General features: G+C 50.4%; 1 protein-coding gene across 12 annotated transcripts in view; it reads right to left on the bottom strand.

Moving 5' to 3' along the window:
- Nucleotides 1-23545, bottom strand: part of WAC (WW domain containing adaptor with coiled-coil) — a 600841-nt gene that overhangs the window by 218998 nt on the left and 358298 nt on the right. The window lies entirely within an intron of this gene.

Below are 23545 nucleotides of genomic sequence, written 5' to 3'. Positions count from 1 at the left end.
TGAGAGAATGTATTGGTTGAGGGGTCTCAGGTCTAGTATAGGTCTGAGCGACCCGTCCTTTTTTGGGATTAAGTAGTACAGAGAGTACACCCCTGTCCCCTGCTGGTTGACGGGCACGACCGCTATTGCACCTTTTTGCAGCATACTTAGCACTTCCTGCTGCAATAATGCCAAGTGCTCTACGGACAGAGGACGGTGCTTTGGCGGTATGTTGGGTGGAGTGGACGTTAATTCGAGACAGTAACCGTGTTGGATAATGTCCCTGACCCATCTGTCTGTGGTGATGGATTTCCACGCTGACAGGAACTGTTGGAGTCTCCCCCCGACAGGTGTTATGTGTTCGGGGGCAGGGAGAGGGCGTCACTGTTTGTTTTTGGGGGAGGACCTGTTGCCGTAACCGCGTCCTCTGCCCTTGGTGCTGGAGCCACGATATCCACCTCTGTTGGTTTTATCATAGGTACTTTGTGCGCCCCCTTTAGTGTACTGCTGCTGTGACCCCTGACCTCTGGTTGCTCCTCTATTCCCGGGGCGACGAAAGGAGCCACTACGAAACTGCTGCGTCTGCAGAGCCCCCATTGATTTCGCAGTGTCAGTGTCTTTTTTAATTTTCTCGAGGGTAGTGTCAACTTCAGGGCCAAATAAATAGTCTGGGTTGACCGGTTGATTCAGGATATTGTTCTGAATCTCTGGCTTGAAGTCTGAGATTCTCAACCATGCATGCCGTCTCAGCATGACGCTTGTGTTGATTGCCCTCGCCGCTGTGTCGGCTGCATCCAGTGCGCACTTGATGGATGCATTGGTAAGGAGTTGTCCCTCTCTGATGAGGAGCTCCGCTGCCTCTTTATATTCATCTGGCAAATGTTGGAGTAGTGATTCGAGTGTGTCGTAATGGGACCTATCATAATGGGCCAGGAGTGCCTGTGTGTTGGCAATGCGCCAGATGTTCGCTGCTTGCGCTGCAATCCGTTTGCCTGATGTTTCCAGCACTTTGGACTCCTTGTCCGGGGGAGGAGCATCACCTGTTTGTGAGTGGGCTCTCTTGCGAGCATTAGCAACCACCATGGAGTCCAAAGGTAACTGACCCCTAATGTACATAGGGTCTCCGGGTGCAGGCTTGTACTTTTTTTCAATCCTGGGATTTAGCACCCATGCCCTGGTTGTTTCCTTAAAAATGTCTTTGGCAGGTTTGAGAACCCCTTTTAACATGGGCAGAGTCTTGACAGTTCTTTCGGAAGAGGCGAAAGTGTCCACCAAGAAGTCCTCTACGACAGTGTCAGAATGGAGTTCTACTCCATGATTGGCAGCAGCCCGTTCTATGAGGGCATTATAGGCAGCAGTGTCCTCTGTGGGAGATGTCTTTATGTTATAAAGCTGCGTGTCATGGGTATCTGGTGCGGTACCCTGGTCTGTGGGGTCATCCCATGCCTGATCTGGGTCTTGCAGGTGATCATCAGGGTCGACATCCGCAGGGTAGGTGGTATCATCCCCTACATAGTCCTCTACTGCGTCTGCCTCTGAAGGCGTTGGAGAAAAGGACGGGGGATCCTGATGGAAGGGTTGAAAGTGTTCATGAAGCACTGGCTCCGACCCTGCCGGCAATTTGTGTTTGAGAGGAATTTTATAGGAGTCCAATCCCCTCTCTGGCGTGATTTTCTGCTTGCGGAGCATCAACCTGCCAGTGTTGGCGTCGATAAATGGTGGCTGTGAAGGCTCGAGATCTGTTTGTCCAGTGGATGGGGATTGTGTCTGGCGGACACGTGTCCGAATCTCGAACAGTTTCGGCGCCGTGGGCGGCGGCAACCCAAACGTGATGTTGGTCGGCGCCGAGGGTGCTTTGGAAGCCTTGTGCGTGTCGGGCCCCGACGTAGAGTGGAGGGCTGCCCGTTCTGATGCGTTGCAACGATGCCGAGACCTGTTGCACGGTGAACGCAGATGGCTCTTTGGAACCGGTTGGCACCTTGGAGGTAGGCGTCGAAGCGCCCCCCGACTTCTTTGCGTTATGGGGCCATCGATCCGAAGGGAGGTATCGACGCTTGTTGGAGTCGATGACTTGGCTGGCGCCGCAGTCTTAGACGTCGACAGGGTGGCCACCTTGACTTTGGTGGTTGGGGCCGATGTCTTCGGTGCCAGAGGCCGAGGCGCCTTGTGGGGTCCGAGGGCTTTCTTCGGCTCGGCAACCGTATCCGCTGCGGTGAGCTCGGCACCGAAATCGCTTTTTGCGCGGTCGGAGCCGATGACCTTTGCCGGCGTCGAAGGACTGGAGGGTTTCGAGGCCTTCGAGCCGATCACAACCAGTTTCACTTTCGGTTTCGATGGAACTGGTGCGATGGATGGTTTCGGTTTCGCTGAAGGGAATCCAGTCGTCTTCGACAATAATGGCTCTTGCGAAACGTTCAAGGCCGGGCCTGAAGGCGGGGCCGAAGAACCGTAGGATTGATCTCGGGTAAGGCCCGAAGGCGATCCCTCGACCTGAGCCTCATGACGATGTATTTTGTCGGCCTCCGTATCGACGGGTTGGCCTAGCTCCTCGCTGGAGCTATCTTCCTCGGCCCCAAAGGCCTCATCGTAGTCTCCTACCTCGTCGATGACTTCTTCTCTCTGAAAGATCACCTCATCGTCTTCTTCCGATCGGGAATCGTGTTCGGAAGCGGGGCTGGAGTCTACTTCTTCCACGCTCTCGGCGTCCTCGTCTTCGGTGCTAAAGATGTTGGCCGGGGCAGGCGCCGATTGCTGCGCCTCAAATCTCGCTGCCCGTCGATTCCGGAGAGTCTTCTTTGATCAGAATCTGGCACAGGCCATACATTTCGACTCATCGTGATCCAGTGAGAGACATTTGTTGCATACCGGGTGGACGTCGATGTGTGGGTATTTCGCGTGGCATAAAGGACACCTTTTGAACGGAGTCCTCGATTCCATCGTCGAGCGAAGTTCGATGTTCAGACCAAACGGATCCGAAAAGCTGGTAAGAAGGTGCTAAAGCACAAAAGAAAACTCTTCGATACCGAATGGGAACAGTACCGACGATAACTAAAGGCCTTTTGGCCTTAAACTGAAATTTCCTAACTTGAGCTAAGATAAGCACATCCGAACCCAATGGCGGAAAAAAACAATCTAAGGATGGAGAGGATGCCCATGAGCACTGTGGTCCAGGGGAGGAGTCACCTATCTTGTGATACTTCGAAGACACTTCCAGGACAACAACGTGCAAACATCCGGACCCAAGACTAGGCGGCGATCTATGCACAGATATGAATTCAGCAGCCCACATGCCTCGAACACACACATACATATATATATATACACACATATATACACACACATACATATACCCACACACATACACATATACACACACATATACACACACACATACACATACACACATATATACATATACACACATACATACACACATACATATATACATACACACATACATATATACATACACACATACATATATACATACACACATACATATATACATACACACATACATATATACATACACACACATATATACACATATATACACACACATACACATACACATGCATATATACATATACACATACATATATACATACACACATACATATATACATACACATACACACATACACATACATACACATACATATATATAAAAATAAGCAATTGCAGCCTAACAAACACCAGAGCTGAATCATGCTGTAAGGAATTTCCACCATACATGAAAAACATGCATTAGAAACAGGAGAAACTATAAAATTTGTTTAGAAACTGTTTTAATGCTCAGCAAACAGTAGAAATTCTCATAAATCACTGAAAGCATAGGACGCTCCCAGGCTGCATAGCAAATACCAAGTCTAAAAAGACTGAAAAGCTAACCTGTAGTTGCATTGCAATTAACTGACTTTAAGGCACTCCTGACCCCCAACTTCCCATCATGCCTCAGGGGTGACAGTTAGGTCGGTTCTTTGCGGAGACCGAAAAAGCCATGGTACACAGAGTTAACAATATCTCCAAAATATAACAGTCCTTTGCCCGGGGATGCGGGAGGGTTGCTTAGGACTTTGATGAGGATACCCCTGGAAGAGAACTAGGATTACAGGTAAGTAACCAATCCTTCTCTTCCAGGGGATCCTCATCAATAGTCAAGCATTAGAATAGAATAGCGAGCCTCACCTCATCTCCCAGCGGGCAAAGGAGAACACAAATGTGATCAGTAAGCATAGAAAACCAAGCTCGGGTAGAGCAAAAAAAGAAAAACTATCCAAACAGATTCCTCAAGGAGGCTTGGCCTACTTGAGCATCAGTCCTGGAATCATATTCTAGGCAGTAGTGCCTCGTAAAGGTATGAACCGATTTCCAGGTTGCAGCCTTGCAAATCTCTGACATTGGGACGTCATGTAAGAAAGCAACTGTGGCCGCTTTCCCCCTAGTGGAATGCGCCTTAGGAGGCAACGGTAAGGGTCTTTTCGCCAGCTGGTAAGCTAAGGTAATGCATGATACAATCCATCTCGAAATGGATCTCTTCGCGGCTGGGAAGCCTGTTCTCATGGCGCCGTAATTGACAAATAACTGATCTGTCTTCCTTATGCCCTTGGTACTTTCCAAGTAGAACTTAAGCACCCTCTTGAGGTCTAAGGAATGAAGCGACCGCTCAGCCGGGGTCGCTGAATTTAGGAAAAGAAATGGAAGGGAAATGGACTGATTGATATGAAAATCAAGACACCACCTTAGGGAGAAAAGATGGATGAGCCCTTAAAACTACTCTGTTATGGTGGAAAACAGTGTACGGCTCATTGGTACACAGCGCTTGGATCTCGCTTACTCTGCGTGCTGATGTAATGGCTACCAGAAAAGCGGCCTTCCAAGACAAATGCTGCAAGGAAGCTCTGTGGATTGGCTCAAAAGGTGGCCCCATCAATTTAGATAACACCAGGTTCAACTCCCACGGAGAAGGGTTTCGAACAGGGGGATACACTTTCTTCAACCCCTGTAAGAAGTCCTTGACCACCTGCATTTGGAGAAAAGAGGGCTGACTAGGTGATCTCCTGTACGCCGTAATGGCAGACAAATGCACCCTGATAGAAGCATACTTTAAACCCTATTTCGCTAAGTACAGAAGGTAAGGGAGAATGGCATACTCCTGCCCCTTCGTAGGATCAAGGTGATGTTCTCTACACCAAAGAAAAAACCTCTTCCACTTAAACGCATACGACGCTCTTGTGGAGGGTCTTTTCGCTTCTTTCAAAATATGCATGCAATCAGGAGGCAGTTTCAAATGTCCGTATTGCAGAAACTCAGGAGCCATGCTGTCAAGTTCAGTGAGGGAAGGTTGGGATGAAGAATCCTCCCGCCCATCTTGGTCAGCAGGTCCAGCCTGCAAGGTAGTCTCCTGTGTGGAAGTACCGCCAGATGAAGAAGGTCCGGGTACCACCACTGCCGAAGGCCAGTCTGGAGCTATCAGAATCATCGTCCTGCTGAATCTGAGTAGCTTGGACACCACCTTTGGGACCAGGGGCAGAGGAGGAAAGGCGTAGGCAAATGTCCCTGACCAGTCCATCAAAAGTGCATTCCCCCTTGTCCCTGGACGGTGGAATCTGGACACGAAGGCGTGGCATTTTGTGTTTTCGTCGTCTGCGAATAGATCTATTTCCGGACGACCCCAACGATGGAAAAGATCCGCCACCACCTCGTTGTGTAGCACCCAGTCTGGCTGATCTTCGAAGTGCCTGCTGAGAGCGTCTGCCTTGACATTTAGCTCTCCTGGAAGGTGTACTGCCACCACCTGGAGGTTACGGGTGAGAAGCCAGTGCCAGATCACCTGTGACTCCAGGGAAAGAGGACGCGACCGAGTTCCACCCTGTTTGTTTAGGTAGAACATGGTCGTCGTGTTGTCGGTCTGGACCAGGACCGAATCGGACTCGATTGCCGGTAGGAAAGCTTTCAGAGCAAGGTGGACTGCTCGTAGCTCCAGCATATTGATGTGGTAGGTCTGTTCCTTCGCCGACCACTGTCCTTGTATCTGAAGGCACCCCAGCCTTGCAGAGACGCGTCTGTCACCACCGATTGCACTGGAAGTGGCTGGTGAAAAGGGACTCCCACCATCAGATTCCGCTGCTGAGTCCACCATGTGAGGGAGGATCTCGCCGCCTGGGAGAGACATATCTGATCTTCCCAGCGACCTGTTGACTGATCCCACTGGCCCTCCAGAGTCTGCTGCAAAAGCCGCATCCTCAGCCTGGCGTTGGGAATGAGAAAGATGCAGGACGCCATGGATCCTAGCAGGGAGGCCACCTGCCGGACTGTCGGATTCTGCACCTGGAGCAGAAGCCTGCACTTCTGTCTCATCGAAGACAGTCTCTCCTCCGAAGGATACGCTCTTCCCACGCTTTTGTCCAGAACTGAGCCGAGGTAGTGGATTGGCTGGGTGGGCTGCTGCACTGACTTCTCCATGTTGACATGAAGGCCGAGATCGTGCAACTGTTGTAGACAGATATGGAAGTCGTGCCTCACCTGCAGCGGGAATGGACCTTTCAGCAGCCAGTCGTCTAAGTATGGATAGACTAAGAGACCTTTTCTGTGAAGAAAAGCTGCCACCACTGCCATGCATTTGGTGAAGACTCGCGGGACCGACTTGAGTCCAAAGGGCAGGACCTTGTATTGATAACGTTTGTGGCCGACCACAAACCGTAGGTACTTGCGATGACATTTTGCAATGGAAATGTGGAAGTACGCATCTTGGAGGTCCACCGAACACATCCAATCCCCCACTTGCAGATGTGGACATATTTGATGAAGAGCCAACATGCAAAACTTCTCCTTCACTATGACCTTGTTCAGAAGTCGAAGGTCCAGGATCGGTCGAAACTTGTGCTCCTGATCTTTTTTGGGGACAAGGAAGTGCCTGGAGTAAACTCCTTTTCCGCTTTGAGAGGGCAGAACCTCTTCTATAGCCTGCTTTTGAAGAAGAGCCCTCACCTCCTTTCTTAGCAGCTTTAATTGGTGAGGACGAGACTTTCGGTGGTATGTCCTTTGGGAGCACACGAAAAAGTAGCACGTATCCATTGCGCAGTATATTCAGCACCCAGCGATCTTTTGTGATGCTGTCCCACTCTGCCAGATGTTGTGAAGCACTTCCTCCTACTGGAGTGGGCAACGGTGGAAGAGGAAGCCACTGCTCATGACTTCACTCCCGCTCTCGCCGTAGTAGAGGACTGCTGCTGGTGACCCCCTCTACCTCCCCGAAACTGGGACTTCGCCTGGTTCTTGTTCTGGGACCACTGAGGGGTTTGAACCCTCTGTTGAGGCCCCTTGCGCTAGTTGGATTTGTAGCGGCGTTTAAATTCCTTCTTTTTCTCCAACCCAACCGCCTTGAGGATGTCCAACTTGGTCTTCATTCTATTTATCTCTTCATCTGCATGTGTGCCGAAGAGAGAAGAGCCAGAGAATGGGAGGTTCAAGATCCTCTGCTGTGCATCTGGTTTTAGTCCTGTCAATCTTAACCAGGACAATCTCCTGGCGCATATTCCATGCGTGTAAGAGTGCGCTGATAGTACCGCACCGTCTGCCGCTGTGCTAATCATTTGATTTGCCACCAAAGATCCCTCAGTGACTATTCCGTCAAAATCCTTTTGGTCTTCTTTTGGGAACTTGGTTTTGAACCGCTCCAAAAAGTCCCAGAGAGATCTGTCATAACGACCTAGCAACGCAGCCGCGCTGGAGACCTTAAAGGATGCAGCCGCAGAAGTGCAGGCTTTGCGACCACACGAGTCCTGAGACCTGCTCTCTTTATCCGGTGGAACAGAAGAAGTGGCTGTTACAGCATGCGTCTTCTTTGCTGCCGTCACGATGACTGAGTCTGCAGGAGGGTCCGTCTTGACGAACACCGGATCCGAGGTAGCCGGCTTATATTTCTTTAGGATGCGAGCCGGCACCGCTTTGATGGTTGCTGGAGTTAAAAGTGTCCATGACCGGGTCAAGGATCCCAGGAACCAATGGAAGCAATGGCCGAGATGCAGTCTTCTGATTAAGAGTTTCGAAAATCACTGTCGTCGTGACTTGAGGGACAGACATCTCAATGTTGAGCTTCTGAGCACCCCTCTGCAGAACCTCATGGTATGTATTAATGTCATCTATGGGAGAGAGCCTGGAAACTGTGCTGTCCGATAGTGTGGGGTATAATCCCTCTTGGAGGACCAGGTAGAGGAAGTCGAGGAAGTAGATGGTGTTCTTCTACTTCGCCGATGAGAACAGTGCCTCCTTTCTCGTGATCTGACTACGCGTTCTTCTCGCCTGGGAGAACGCGATCTATAGTGCCGTCTCTCAGGCGACCTCTCGTGCCTATGCCTGGGAGGACTCACTCTGTCCACTTCGTCCACCATTTCTGAAGAGGAGATCTATGAACCAGACCGGCATACTCCTGCATTCGCCTTGTCGCCCCCGAGTCCTGCCAATGACGTAAGGGCAGCTGCCATCTTGGGGACAACTGAATAGCCGAAGGGGCCTCCTTTTGTCTTGAAGGAGACTTGCGGACATGGCTAGCAGCTTCCGGAGTGGCTGACCTTGAAGAAGTCTTCCTGGAAGAGTGAGAGGACGAATGGCGCGAGGCTGACTCCGTCACCACGACCACGATCCATCCCCAGACCTCACCGAGGCTTGTCTCGACGTGAAGCGTGCTCTTGACGTCGAACCTGCACGCATTCCAGACGTCGATCTTGGCTACTGACTTCTCGCTAGTTGGACCTCCCGTCTGCTCGACATCGAATGCCGTCTCAACGGCGATCGGTGCCGATGAGAAGCAGGTGAAGAATGCTGTCGACACGTCGAACGGCGATGTGAAGCCGACGACGGAGGGACTCTCTCTCTCGACGCCGAGCGTCGTCTAGACGACAGCAGAGCGGAGTCCAATCTCGACGTCGAAGATCTGCGAGACGACGGCGGAGGGGTATTTTTCGCCGTCGACGCCGAACGCCGTCGAGACGACGACGGAGACCTCATCCTCGACGCTGAGTTGACGACGGCAGGGGAGTCTTCGCTCTCGACGTCGATCGCTGATGGGACTGCGATGATAGAAGTGAGCCTGCCCTTGATGCCGAATGTCGAGCAGACAACGGCGGGGGTTCTTCGTTCCTCGACGCCGATCGTCGCCGGGTTGACGACGGCAGAGGGTCTCTGCTCCTCGACACCGATCGTCGCCGGGTTGACGACGGCGGAGGGGTCTTGTCTCTCGACACCGATCGTCGCCGGCGGATTCAGAATCTTCGACGTCGACGACATACCTTTTCTCGACGGCGAGCCCGCTGTCGAAGGTCTTTTCTTAGATAAATAACCCACCTGAAGATCTTGTATCAGCGCCGAGCCCAACGCTGAAGCAGAAGGACGCGAGGACTTGCTTCTAGAAGGCGTTCTAGACCTCTTGGAGCACTTCCTTACCAGAGATCTTCCTCTAGATGATTTATCTGCCAGGCCATACAGACGAATTCTTTACCTGTCCTTTAAGGTTCTTCTGGACAGGTTCTGGCAGGTCTTAGGATCATGATCCTCAGGTAGACAAAGAATACAGCCCTCATGAGAGTCTATTTTGGCCTTCTTTTTACCACAAGAAGGGCAAGAGTCAAAAAGAGATGGCATTTTAAGTTGTTAAAAAATGCCCAAACCTGTCAGAAAAAGACACCTTCTTACTTCAAAGCATGAAAAACGTCGAAGTAAGGAATAAAAGTTGTGAAAATTGAAAAGATTTTCTGACAAAAAGCAGAAAAGAGTGGAGCTGTGTTGCCAGGATCCTTCATGAAGGAGCCGGAAAGAACTGACCTGTCACCCCCGAGGCATGATGGGAAGTTGAGGGTTAGGAGTGCCTTAAAGGCACGGTCAGTTTATTGGTATGCAACTACAGGTTAGCTTTTCAGACTGGGTATTTGCAATGCAGCCTGGGAGCTTCCTATGCTTTCAGTGATTTATGAGAATTTCTACTATTTGCTGAGCATTTAAACAGTTTCTAAACAAATTTTGTTGTTTCTCCTGTTTCTAATGCATGTTTTTCATGTATGGTGGAAATTCCTTACAGCATGATTCAGCTCTGGTGTTAATTAGGCTGCAATTGATATATATATATATATATATATTATAGTGTTTCCAGGGTCCCGCGCATGGGCGGGAATATTCAAATGCTTATGACTATTGATGAGGATCCCCTGGAAGAGAAAGGGGGTGTACCCACCCCAGGGAAGGGACCCATTGGTCCCTGCCCTTTACCTACCTCAAACTCCCCTAAATTTAGTATTTAGGGGCACCCTGAACCTTCCTTCCTCAGATCCCGAATCCAAAACAAGCAAGAAGAAAGATGACCTGCCGTGCAGCTGCTAACAAGAGTAAGACACCAACTGACTTGGCCCCAGCCCTACAGGCCTGTCGACCCTCGAACCTGCTCCTGCTAAACCCCGGCGTCTCCAGCGGTCAGCAACCTCAAGAACTCCGGAAGACCTGACTGCCTTGTGACTAACACTGGGACTCCCACGAGCAGTGGTTCTGCTCAAAGCAAGCAACAAGCCACTGGTGCCAACCAGGAACCGCAACTCCTGCACATACTGCACCCGCCAAGCCTGACCTGAGTGGACAAAGACCCCGAGGACGTCCCCTCAGCGACTGTGACCAAGACTCCAGCACCCAAGGACCCACCTCGACGCTCCTGACTACGCCTGCAGCCTCCGAACCAGGGACCCCTCCAACCGTGACCAGCTGAGGGTACGACTTCCCTACGCGAAAAGACACCCCTGCACCCGGCGCCCTGCGGCCCCGTGTCCAGCTCCTGGGTGCCTACCTAACCTACAGCTTCCCAATTTACCTCTCCAAGTGGTGGTCGCACCTGAAAAATCTTCGTCCCAGAGCTTGCAGCCTTTGTTCGTTTTGTAGCTTCTCCATTGAAATCCACTGAGCGCCCGACGGCTCAAAAGCACCCTGCACCCATCCGCCCGAGTGCCCCTGGGAGTGCAACACCTATCCTAATCTACTTCCCCACTTGCCCTGAGTAAGTGACCAGGAGCCCAGCTCCCACAGCCACGTGACCTGCCTACTAGCAGCCACCAACCAAGGGCCCCCTGCCCGCCATAGGCTAACATTGGGCCCAACTCTCTCTGCACCCGGCTGCCCCTGTGCTGCTGAGGGTGTAACAACTGTACCTACCTGACACTGGGAGACCCCCCCGCTCCAGAGTATATGCCCAGAACCTTAACTGTGCCAGTCGAGTACTTACCTAAAAGCCGATAACTCACTTTTTCTCCATAGGGTAACATTGATTGGTTTCACTTGGAATTTCTTCTAAGTGTCGAGTTTTGAAACTTACAAATATTCCTTAAAAAATCACCCGTGTAACAAAAACGATTTCTTTCAACTGTTTACAGGAAATGCACCAGCGTTGAATCCAGGATCCAACCCTGAGTAAGAAAATCATGCGCAAAGTAATTGAAATTAAATTTACTTAAAAAGTCCCATTGAGCTCAATGTTATAATTGTGATTGAATTGTGTTGCTTATTGCAACAACTAACTATTGCATCTAAAAGTCTATTGCTTATTGAAAGTATACAACTACAGCATTTTATCCTGAGAAAATATTTTGATACCTAATGTTGGTTCTAAAATAAAACTACTATATTTTTTAATATATAAAACAATTGGCATAGAGTTCAGTTCTTGAATGTGTGAGACCATTTGCTGACTGAGTGTGTACAACGAATGCTTTACACTGTCCTCTGATACTGCCTTACTGCTTGACCAAGCTACCACTTTAGAGAGTAAGGTTATATCTAAATTTAGCCTCTGCCAAACCTCTGGGGACTGTGGACTCTGTGCACACTGAACCTATTTGGGGACAGTATATACAGAGCCACTTTCTTAAACATTTGGAGCTAGTTTTTATTTTTTTTATCAACTCTGGGGTTGAGAATTCTAGCCCTAACAGAGTCTTTAAACACATCAGGGGCATGTTTAATCATAACTTTTAACATAGGTAAAGTATTTGTTGACTTTTGTGATTGTGTAAAAGTCTCTAATAAAAAAAAAATTGCTCCAAAGTGTCCGAGTGTAATTCTACCCCATGATATTTGGCTGCTCTATTTATGAGTTGCGCAAAAGCTATGTTGTCTTATGGAGGGGATGGTTTAGATGGGTATGAATCAGGCTCAGGTATATCTGGCACATTATTATAATCGTCCCATGGGTCAGGTGGTGGGATACTGTGGATATCATCATCATCCACTTATGGGTCTACATCCCCATCCCTAAAGTCGTCGTCATCTTGTGGTGCAGGTGAAAAAGGAAGCATGGGCGAGTGTGCTGGAGAAAGTGGCATAGTTGGAAGATTTGGAGGGGGAGAGGAGGGTTTGAAAGGTGAAGTTGCTATGTCTTTTTTTTTAAGGGTATCTGAGGTGCCTCTGAGGTGTCCCAATTTCCTTTTTTTAGGTGGTATTGTTGTGACATGACCGTTAACAAGGTAAATGTGCAGAGTTTTTTGTTTCGATCCGAGGGATCTGGGTGAAACAGTTCTGAGCTATTGTCTTTTTTCGGCACAGACTACTTTGGTTCCGAGTGGTGCTTTGGTTTAGGCTCCGTAGCTTTAGGAGGGGTCTTGGTCTCCTTATGCTTTGGTGGAGTTTGAGTACAAAATCTTTTTCGGCTCCGAAGATTTATGGACTTTTTTCGGTTCTGAGGGCTTGTCCTCTGTGTGTTTCAGTGCCGAAGCGCTCGGCGTCGAAGTTGTCTTCAGTGTCGACAGAACGGAACGTGGCACTGTCTCTGGTTTCGGCTTTTGTTTCAGTGCCGGATATGGGTTTTTGGTACCGCTATGTGCCTGGCTCGATCCCGGTCCGCCTGAAGGCTTGTCTCTGGACTTCAGAGCCGAGCCCAAGGGTCACCGTGAAGTATCGTGGTGTCGACCTGAGCCCGAAGGAGTCACCGGATACTTATAGCACAAGTTACTACTTGTGAAACGATACATCTGTAAGAGACATTAGTTAGTGATATATTCCTTACCTTAGAATATCCCCAGGCGTCAGACTGGATTCGGAAAGTTATTGTTTTTGTGGCAGTATCCCTGTGCGTCAGTAGGTGGCGTTGTGCGGCTCCGTGTCCGTCGCTGGCGACGTAAGCGCCGAGATGACGTCACAGAGACTACTTATGCGCCACCCATGCACGCGGACGTCCGTTCTGTACATGGCTTTCCGCGCCAGGAGCGCAGAGCCATGCAAGAAACTGACCGCTGTTGCCATGAAACTAGGGCCCTGAAAGGGATGACCTTAACCCTAGAAATCAAGTCGCAGAACGGGGAGGATGGGTGGGGCAGTAAGGAATCTATCACTAACTAATGTCTCTTACAGATATATCGTTCCACAAGCAGTAACTTGTGCATCTGAAAGAGACACGTTAGTGATAGATTCCTTACCTTAGAATAGATAACCCAGCAATACAAACCCCGGTGGTGGGTCTGCAAACAAGATTACACCAGGAAGTCACAGAGAACAGAACAGCCAAAGAAGCAGTCTCTCCGGACCCGACTGTAAAGGCAGTAATGCTTGGTAAACGTGTGCAGCGTGGCCCACGTAGCCGCCTAACAAATGTCCTGCAAGGGAACGCCACGTCTCAAGGCAGTAGTGGCTGCAGTTGCCCTGGTCGAATGGGCACACAGCCTCACAGGAGGCTCCTTCGTAGCCGAGTAACATGCTTTGATACACAAAACAACCCACCGAGAGATGGTCCGTTTGTGCACAGCCCGGCCTTTTTTGGCACCCACGTTGCAAACAAAGAGCTGGTCATCCACCCGGAACTGCTGTGTACGCTTCAGATAGAATGCGAGCGCACGTTTTGGGTCCAGACGGTGGAGCCTCTCCTCCTCCCTTGAAGGAGGCGGAAAGAAGGTGAGCCAAGTGATGGTCTGCCCGATGTGGAAGGGCGTGACAACCTTTGGCAAAAAAGAAGAACAGGTCCTTAAAACCACCTTGTCCGGATGAACAGAAAGGAAAGGAGGTTTAGAAGAAAGAGCCTGGAGCTCACTCACTCTTCTGGCAGAGGTGATAGTTACCAGGAAAGCCGTCTTGAGAGTAAGAAGATGCAAAGGACAGGTAGGAAGGGGCTCTAATGGAGCGCACATCAGATATGTCAAAACAAGGTTTAATTTCCACTGAGGCATTTTGAACGGCACCAGAGGAAACGTGTGCGTACTGCCTTTTAGGAAACGGTTAACAACCGGGGACTTTAAAAGAGAAGGCTGATCTGGAAGCCGTAAAAAGGCGGAGGTGGCCGAAAGATAATGCCCAGAGGAGAGCCCTGCTGGGCCAAGGAAAGAAGGAATAGAAGAACTTCAGAAAGAGGGGCAGAAAGGGGATCCACAGTCTTAGCTGTGCACCATGCCACAAACTTATTCCATATGCAGGCGTATACCGTCTTAGTGGAGGGACGCCTGGCTGCCAGAATGACATCACAGACTTCAGGAGGAAGATCAAAAGCTGTCAACTGCCGCTGCTCACTCTCCACACATGGAGGTGGAGGCTGGACAGGTTCGGGTGGAGGACCGTCCCCTGCTGCTGCAACAGAAGATCCTCCCGAAGAGGCAGTCGGATCAGGGGATCGATCACCATGCTGAGTAGCTCGTGATACCAGTATCTTCGTGCCCAATCCGGAGCCACAAGGGTGACTTGGGCCCGGTCGCGCCAAATCTTTTTCAGCACTCTGGGCAGAAGTGGTATAGGCGGAAAGGCTTACATCAGACCGCAACTCCACTCGCGACGAAAAGCGTCGCCTAGCGAGTGCCGCCTTGGAAATAACGCGCAGAACTGATGACATTACGCGTTCTCTTCAGTGGTGAACAGATCTAACCAAGGCTCTCCCCACTGCAGAAAGAGACCTTGCGCCACATCCGAGTGCAGACGCCATTCGTGATCCATCAAGCACCGGCGGCTGAGTTAGTCCGCCCTGGCGTTCAGAGAACCTGCCAGGTGGTGAACCACCAAGGAAATGCCTTGATGTTCCAGCCATGTCCAGAGGCGCAGAGCCTCCTGACATAGGGTCCATGACCCCACCCCGCCCTGTTTGTTGCAATACCACATGGCGGTGGTGTTGTCTGTGAACACCTGCACCACACTTCCCCGGACAGAGGGAAGGAATGCCTTCAGTGCAAGTCGGATCACCCGAAGCTCCAAAAGGTTGATGTGGAGCAGGGCCTCCGCTGGAGACCAGAGGCCTCTGATCTCCGCCTCTCCCAAGTGGCCTTCCCATCACAGGAGGGTCGCATCAGTCACCACTGTGTGCTCTGGTTGGGGAAGGGGGAGGGATCTGCCATTGACCTAATTGCGATTCGTGAGCCACCACTGCAATTCTCGTGCAGTGCCCTCAGAGATCTGGACATGATCGGACAGGTTGCCCTGATGCTGCGCCCACTGGAACTTCAGGTCCCACTGCAGCACCCGCATATGCCATCTGGCATGTTGCACTAGCAGGATGCAAGAGGCCATCAGGCCCAGGAGCCAGAAAGTAGTGGAATTAACAACCACGTCCTACTTCTGGCCCAGGAACGCGCTGGATGGCCCCCTTGGCAAGAGGGCCGTAACATCCTGCTGGAGAAGCAGCAAGTGATCCCCCGACATGCGGTGGCACCAAGGTGGTACTGAGGTGGCAGGGCTGGAGGGGTGGATTGAAAGGGAAGGGAGTAACCCTTGTGGATGATTTGCAACACCCACTTGTCCGATGTGAGATCGCGCCAGTGGTGGCGGATCCTGCCACCCACCGGCGTGGGGTGCTCCACAAAGCTCTGATTAGGAAGGTTTAGAGGTAGAAGCAGAGGGGGCAGAGGTGGACTGCCCCCCACGCTGATTCCCAGAGCCGCCCCTGCAGAAGCCGCGTCTGCGGCCAGATGAGGCTGGTTCTGCACAGGCTTGTTAAAGGAACGTGCCTGGGTGCCCCTACCTTGGCCACGAAAGGAACGAAACCCAGGAGTGGCCAGGCTCTTAGTGGAAAGACCCAAGGATTTGGCCGTGGCCCGCGAGTCCTTAAAGCGCTCCAGCACACTGTCGGCCTTATCGCCAAACAGGTAAGTGCCATCAAAGGGCATGTCCATGAGCAAGCTCTGGACGTCAGGCGCGAACCCAGTGGATCGCAACCAGGCGTGGCGACGCAGCGCCACAGTCGTAGAAATCTCACTGCCCAACGAGTCAGCGATGTCCAAACCACACCGAATGGCGAACTTAGCCGCATCCTTACCCTCAGCAACCGTCTGGGAAAGCACAGCATAGACCTCCTCAGGATACTGAGTTAACACCTGAGCAACCGTGTTCCACACCGCGTGGGAATAGCGGCCCAACAAGCAGGCGGTGCTCACTGACTGCAGCCCCAAGCTGGCCGACGAGAACAACTGCTTACCAAACTGCTCCAGTATCTTAGACTCCTTATCCGGCAGAGCCGTGGGAAAGGCACTCTGCGACGTCGATGCTTGGATGACCAGACACTCAGGGGTGGAATGAGTGGTAAGAAACGCGGGGTAACGAGGCGCCGGGCGGTGACGCCTGGCGACATTCTTATCCACAGGGGCCCCTGTGGCCCGCCGCGACCAAGTGCCCAACAGGACGTCCGTGAGGGGGTCGTTGAAGGGAAGCAGTGGCTCTGACGAAGTCGAGGCTGTCTGGAGCACCTCAGTAAGGAGGTTAGTTTTGAGGGCCACCGTAGGAAGATCAAGGTTGAGGACCTGTGAGAAAGTGCCATCTTTCTTGCATAGTATGCCCCCACTTTTTGCTGAATTGCTGAATGTACTTTGACTGAGTGTGCCCTGGACTCCTGCCAATCAGGTGCCCAGGGCCTATGTTCCTTCCCTAAAACACAAACCCCAAATTGGCAAACCCTGGCCACATGTCAGCCCCTGGTAAATGGTACCCTAGTTACCCAGGGCCTTGTGACCAGGGAAGGCCACTAAGGGCTGCAGCACTTATTGTACCACCCTTAGAGGCCCTGTACCCTTACACACACTGCCCTGGCAGGCTGGGTGTCTGGGTACAAGACAAAAAAAAGAGTCGACATGGCACACATCCCTGTGTGCCATGCCCACCACCTACACTGCCATGGCCTACATCAGCCAACCCTTTAGCTGGGTGCCCTATGCCAGTGGTGTGGGCACAGGAGCAGGAGCCCTGTGCCCCTACAGTACCCAGGTCCATTCCTGGGCAATGTAAGTGCAGTGCTGCCATTTAAGAGTGCATGGTGCTGAGAGCTCGTCAAACACGAACTCCACAGCACCATAATGGCAACACTGAAGACTGAGAAGTTTGGTACCAAACTTCTCAGCACATTAAACCCACACTGATGCCAGTGTGGGATTTAATGTACCAAGCACCCCAGAGGGCATCTTAGAGATGCCCCCTAAAACCAAACCTACAATCCACGTCTGTTCTGAGGCTGCCTAGGCTGCCACACAGCAGACATGTTGCTGGACCCCTGGGTAGGAGAGCCCCTGCTCTCCTGGGTCTGCAACAATGCACATCCTGGGCGAGGTGCTAAATCTCCTCCCCCAGGATGGGCAAGGGGAAGCTTCAAAGGCATGCCGCCTCTGTGAGCTTCCCCAGGCCACTGCAACCCCCCCACTCTGGCGGGAAGCTTGGCCGGAAACCCCAAATAAGGACAGGGGATGTGCCAGCCTGCCAACCCCACCCCTCAGGTGGGGGAGGCGAGGTGAAGCACATCTCCGGGCTCTCGCCATCTTGAAGATGGGGAGCCCTGCCCAATCAGGACTAGGCTACTGTCCCCCTCCCACAGGAGGCAGGATAGGGGGTGTACCCACCCCAGGACAGGGACCCATTGGTCCCTGCCCTTCACCTACCTGTAACGCCCTTAAATCTAGTATTTAGGGGCACCCTGAACCTTCCTTCCCCAGATACCGAAATCCGAAGAGCTAGAAGAAAGAAGACATGCCCTGCAGCTGCTAAGAAGAGGAAGACACCAACTGCTTTGGCCCCAGCCCTACCGGCCTATCGACCCTCGATCCTGTTCCAACCCGGCATCTCTTGTGGCCAGCAACCTCACAAACCCCAGAGGACCTGGCTACCTTTTGACTCTAAACCACTGGGACTCCAAATCTACTTCTAATCCATGGCAGCAGCCCGGAACCGCGAACCCAACACACTCTGCACCCGCCAAGCCTGGCCTGTGCCGGAGTGAACAAAGACCACGAGGACGACCCCACGGCAACTGTGACCCAGAGTCCGGCACCCAAGGACTTCCCTCGACGCTCCTGACGACGCCTGCAGCCTCAGAACCAGGTGCCCCCCCAACCACGATCAACAGAGGGTAAGATTTCCCGACACCAAAAGGCACCCCGCGGCTCCCTGTGCCCAATCACGGGGTACCGACCTATCCTCCACCTACCCAACTTCCCTCTCATCCTCCTCATCCCCATCATCCTCATCCCCATCATCCTCATCCCCATCATCCTCATCCCCATCATCCTCATCCCCATCATCCTCATCCCCATCATTCTCATCCTCATCATCCTCCTCATCCTCATCCCCATCATCCTCATCCCCATCATTCTCATCCTCATCATTCTCATTCTCATCCTCATCCTCCTCATCCTCATCATCCTCCTCCTCCTCATCCTCCTCCTCATCATCCCCATCCTCCTCCTCATCCTCATCCCCATCCTCCTCCTCATCCTCCTCCTCATCCCCATCCTCCTCCTCATCCCCATCCTCATCCCCATCCCCATCCTCCTCCTCATCCCCATCCTCCTCCTCATCCCCATCCCCCTCCTCATCCCCATCCTCCTCCTCCTCCCCATCCTCCTCCCCATCCTCCTCATCATCCCCATCCTCCTCATCATCCCCATCCTCCTCATCATCCCCATCCTCCTCATCATCATCCCCATCCTCCTCATCATCATCCCCATCCTCCTCATCATCATCCCCATCCTCCTCATCATCATCCCCATCCTCCTCATCATCATCCCCATCCTCCTCATCATCATCCCCATCCTCCTCATCATCATCCCCATCCTCCTCCTCATCATCCCCATCCTCCTCCTCATCATCCCCATCCTCCTCATCATCCCCATCCTCCTCATCATCCCCATCCTCCTCATCATCCCCATCCTCCCCATCCTCCTCATCATCCCCATCCTCCTCATCATCCCCATCCTCCTCATCATCCCCATCCTCCTCATCATCCCCATCCTCCTCATCACCCCCATCCTCCTCATCACCCCCATCCTCCTCATCACCCCCATCCTCCTCATCCTCATCATCATCCTCATCCCCATCCCCATGTGGCCTAGGTGAAAAACGTGGTGGTGAATTTGCTGGTGAAATTAGCAGATGAGGGTTAAAAGGTGGAGGAGAAGGAGGTATACAAGGGGGAGAGGGGTTAGTACCCATGTATTTTATCTTAAGAGGTATGTGGTAGTCTTCAGGGAGGTCCAGCTTCAGTTTTTTGCGAAGTGTTGTTCGAAGTTTGCCAGTGTCTTCGGTCAATATGCAACTGTTTTTGCTTCGGATCCAAAGACTCTTGTGGAGGAAGTTCTTTAGATGGAGGGAGGGCTTCCGTGTTTTTTTAGGGTCGTGCCCTTCGGTGCAGTCTGCTTCGGCTTGGTTTTTCCCTCTTTCGGATCCGAAGGCTTTTGTTTTGGTTCCGAATTTTTTTCTTTAACTGGTTTCGGCTCAGATGCTTTCGGTGTTGGTTCCGAAGCTTTCGGTCTCAGTAGTATCGGCTCCAAATTCTTTGGTTTATGTGAATCTTTCGGTGCCGAAGATGTCTTCGGTGCCGACAGCAAAGCATCAGACTTAGCCTTGTGTTTCGGTGCCGAAGTTGTGGGTGCGACACCTGGAAGGGGTTGGCTCGATCCAGAGCCAGAAAGCTTGTCTTTATGTTTCATAACCGGGCTCGAAGGCGAGGCGTCTGAAATATTATCACGGTGTTGACCTGAGCCCGAAGGTGTAACCGGAGTCTTTGGTGTATTTGTGGGCAGGTTGGGGCTCGTTTCTCACGGTTCGCTGAGCCGGAGTGATGTTCGAGTCCTCTTCCATGTCAGAGTCATCTGCTTCTGACGAAGAAAATGTGTCTTCCTCCTTCGGCGCAAGGTTGGAATTACGATTCTTCTTCGAAGATATCTGGCACCAGACTAGTGCTGCGTCTAATCTCGTGACATCGAGCACGACGGTCACAAATTGTTTTCTTCGATCGGAATGATAGACGGGTCTCGCAGCTGGTTTCTTCGTGCTCCGGGGAGAGGCAGAGGTTACAGACCTCGTGCAAGTCTGTGTGTGGGAACTTAGCACCACAACCGGGGCATTTCTTAAATGGAGTCCTTTCCATGGACTGCTGGCGTGCTCGGCACGGGTAGGCCTCACGGGCCCGCGTCGATCAAAGTAATTGGATTTTTACGATGTGCGTCGAAAGGGAAGCCGCGATCGAAACACAATACCGTCAAGTGGTAAGGATTGCACGTCAAAAATGTTCGAAGACGATACCGGAGCGTCACAATAAACATCCGAACCCGATGACGGAAAAAAACTATCTGGAGATGGAGTCTATGCCCATGCGCACTATTGTCCTAGGGAGGAGTCACCTAGCTCGTGACTACAAAAGACTTCTTCCGTGTCGAAAACAAAGTGCAAACATCCAAGCCCAACACCAGATGGCAAGCTATGCACAAGTATACGATCTACAGCTCATATGCCTCTAACATAAGTGACTTTGAGGTTTGTGACGCGCTATATTGTTAGAATATCTTGTATGCACAGATGTGATCCATCATACATGAATATCAGGACACATTAGAAAGGAGTTGTATTTTGTATCAGATGTGTTAGGAGCATCACATACAAATGTAGAAGAATATGATACTTTCAAAAGGCAAGCAAAAAATTAAAACCATGTTTTACCTTCTCGCTTAAGTGTAAATCAGCTCATCTGTTTTAACTTGCCATGGGCTTAATTTGTCCATGTGATTGAAGGTGGTGGACATCTGCACTCATTTAAAAATTATAAGGGCAGGGGCCAAATGGTTTTCTTAAAAGCCCGCCACTGGCACTGCCAAATGTTGGGGTGGCAGAATACACTTCTTTCTTCCAAAACTCAATACTTGCTCTGTCTTTACCATACTCATTCAAGCTCTTTTTCATCCCTACTTTTTGCCTTTGTCAAAGTTTTCCTATACTCCTCTTCCTCGTTTTTCTACCCACTCTCACTTGTCGTGTGGAACAAATACTGGTGATGAGAAAGAAGTTAATCTCCGCAGAATTGGGTGCAGGTACCCTCCATTTGCACAAATTATGGACAGATCTCAGTCAAAACATTTAGCTTTTTAAATCCACTGCAAATTAATCCCTCTAGCAGGCTTACATTTTTACCTCTTTTCACCCTGCTGTTGGCCATTAGTTTTAATTCAGTCTTCACACCTCTTACTCTCACCTTCATTTCTCATTTTGTATGCTTAACCTGTTTTGATATGTACAGTACTTACTATTTGCATGTCTACTTGTTTAACTTGTCTGGTCTGATACCCGAACAGGTAATGTTCACGCTATATAAAACTTCACAAATAAATATAATACACCTCATTTCCTCACAACAGAACTGAAGATACAAACTGAGTATTACAGAAAAGAAACATTTTCTTTTCGCAGCGTGTGCTGAAGATCACATGCTGTGCATTGGCTTAAGCATCACCCAGACCCCTGAAACAGTGGACTGTGAGCAAACGCGGAAGACTTTTGAAACAAGGTTTTAAGGACAGTTTGACCAACCTGTGCCACTTGTTGGGATTAAAGATCCACCAATAGAAACGTGCGGCTTGGTGACTTAATAGCAGCTTTACATATAATTGCTAATGGGACAATCCCTAGGAAAGCCACTGAGGGCACTTTGTTAAGAAAAGAATGTTATTTTGTCTTTCTCAAGAGAGTGCAGTGGATGTAGTACATAATGGCTCATGACCAGCATTCAAAGCACTTCAAGCTGTTTCTACAAGTGACCGGGTATGGAGAAAAAAAGCTAAGCAAAAGTGCATTCTTAAAACCACCCCAAACTTTGTGCGCCAAGGTAAAGGGTTCTTTGATAGAAAGCCTGCAGTTCATTTACTCTAAAAGCCATAAGGACAATTACCTTGCAAGAGGAAATTGTAAAGGATATGAATGAAGTAGCTAGAAAGGTGCATCCAAAAGCCTAATGAGGGCAATATTCACGTCTCATGAAGGAACTAACCACGGTCTAGGAGTGTTACACCAAGACTGCCCTGATGGCATGAATTGTTAAGGTTAGACCAACATTTTCTGTTTTGCAGGGATGCAACTATTACTATCAGGTGAAAACATATGGATACATAAACCAGACAATGCTTTGAACAGATGCTGCAAAGGGCTGAATGTTTTGACTGGTGCAGTTAACAACAAAACACTCCCATTTAGCTACATAGCAATCCCTTGTAGCAGGTTTTCTAGCCTCTTAAACTGTGTACAAACACATTCTGCTGCCTCAGGTACCAAATCATAAGATTAAGGGAAGCGAGGTTAGGATGCAGCAACTAACTCTGATGCTGACTGAACAGGTCTGCAAAGGGATGTGGCTTTTTTAATGAATGATGGGTCACTTCGAACGGCAAAGTACTGGAACTGGCAGGCCCACAATGGTGGAATGTGGATTAGTGTAATTGACTACTGACTCATGTTTATCACTAGATAGTTATTGGGGATAGTGTAAGCAAATATCCCTCAATTGTAGGTGAGGGTGTATGGAGAAGAAGCTTTACATTTTTCTATTTTGTGGCGGTTCTGCTTAGATCTACAGGGCCATTGTCGAACCCTGGGAGATGGTTCTTTGGTATGAGTGTCTGACAACGGAAAAACCAATGCCAAAGCAAATGGGGCCGCCTGAAAAAATACAAAGTGTCTGTGCCTGCTTGCTTCAAAAAACAGTACATTATGGTCAAAAGGTCTGAGTATACCATTTTGATCCCTACCAAAACCGATGTGGAGGAGATGCTCCTATGTTGACCAGGAATTGAGAAGTCACTCATGTGTGCTTCGCACCCATGACGGAGGTGTGTCTGTTAACGATCACCTATTGCGGTGGGTCAAGAAATTATCTACTTAAGCTTCACAACTGCAATTCGGGCTGAACAATGGGCTCTACCAACAACAGATTCTCAAAGCACCAAGTTGCTGGAGACCGTTGGCTGGCAAGACACTTCTGGACTGATCACGTGTCTTACCTTGCCTTTGGGGCTAATGCAATACATGAGGTTTTAATATTGCACTAACTGTCTGAGTATGTGGCATCTAGTAGGGTGGAGCATCCTCTGAAATGCCATTACTCTGCTAGATTAAGCCTTCCTTGACATTGAATCAAGCTGGATCCCAGAAAAGTCCGATTTTGCTGAGCACACCAGTGTGACTTTGACACAGTTTGTAAAGTCTTTATCTGTGGAGTAGTAGTATGGTTAGTTGAAAGGTGGGCGAGGCACAGAAATCAATATGGGTATGTAGTGTATGCACATAAATGATCCCGGCTACACAGGAACCAGTTCTACAACTG

Source organism: Triturus cristatus, chromosome 10 (assembly GCF_964204655.1).
Source record: "Triturus cristatus chromosome 10, aTriCri1.1, whole genome shotgun sequence".
Classification (NCBI taxonomy): domain Eukaryota; kingdom Metazoa; phylum Chordata; class Amphibia; order Caudata; family Salamandridae; genus Triturus; species Triturus cristatus.
This window is presented reverse-complemented; position numbering and strand designations above follow the sequence as displayed.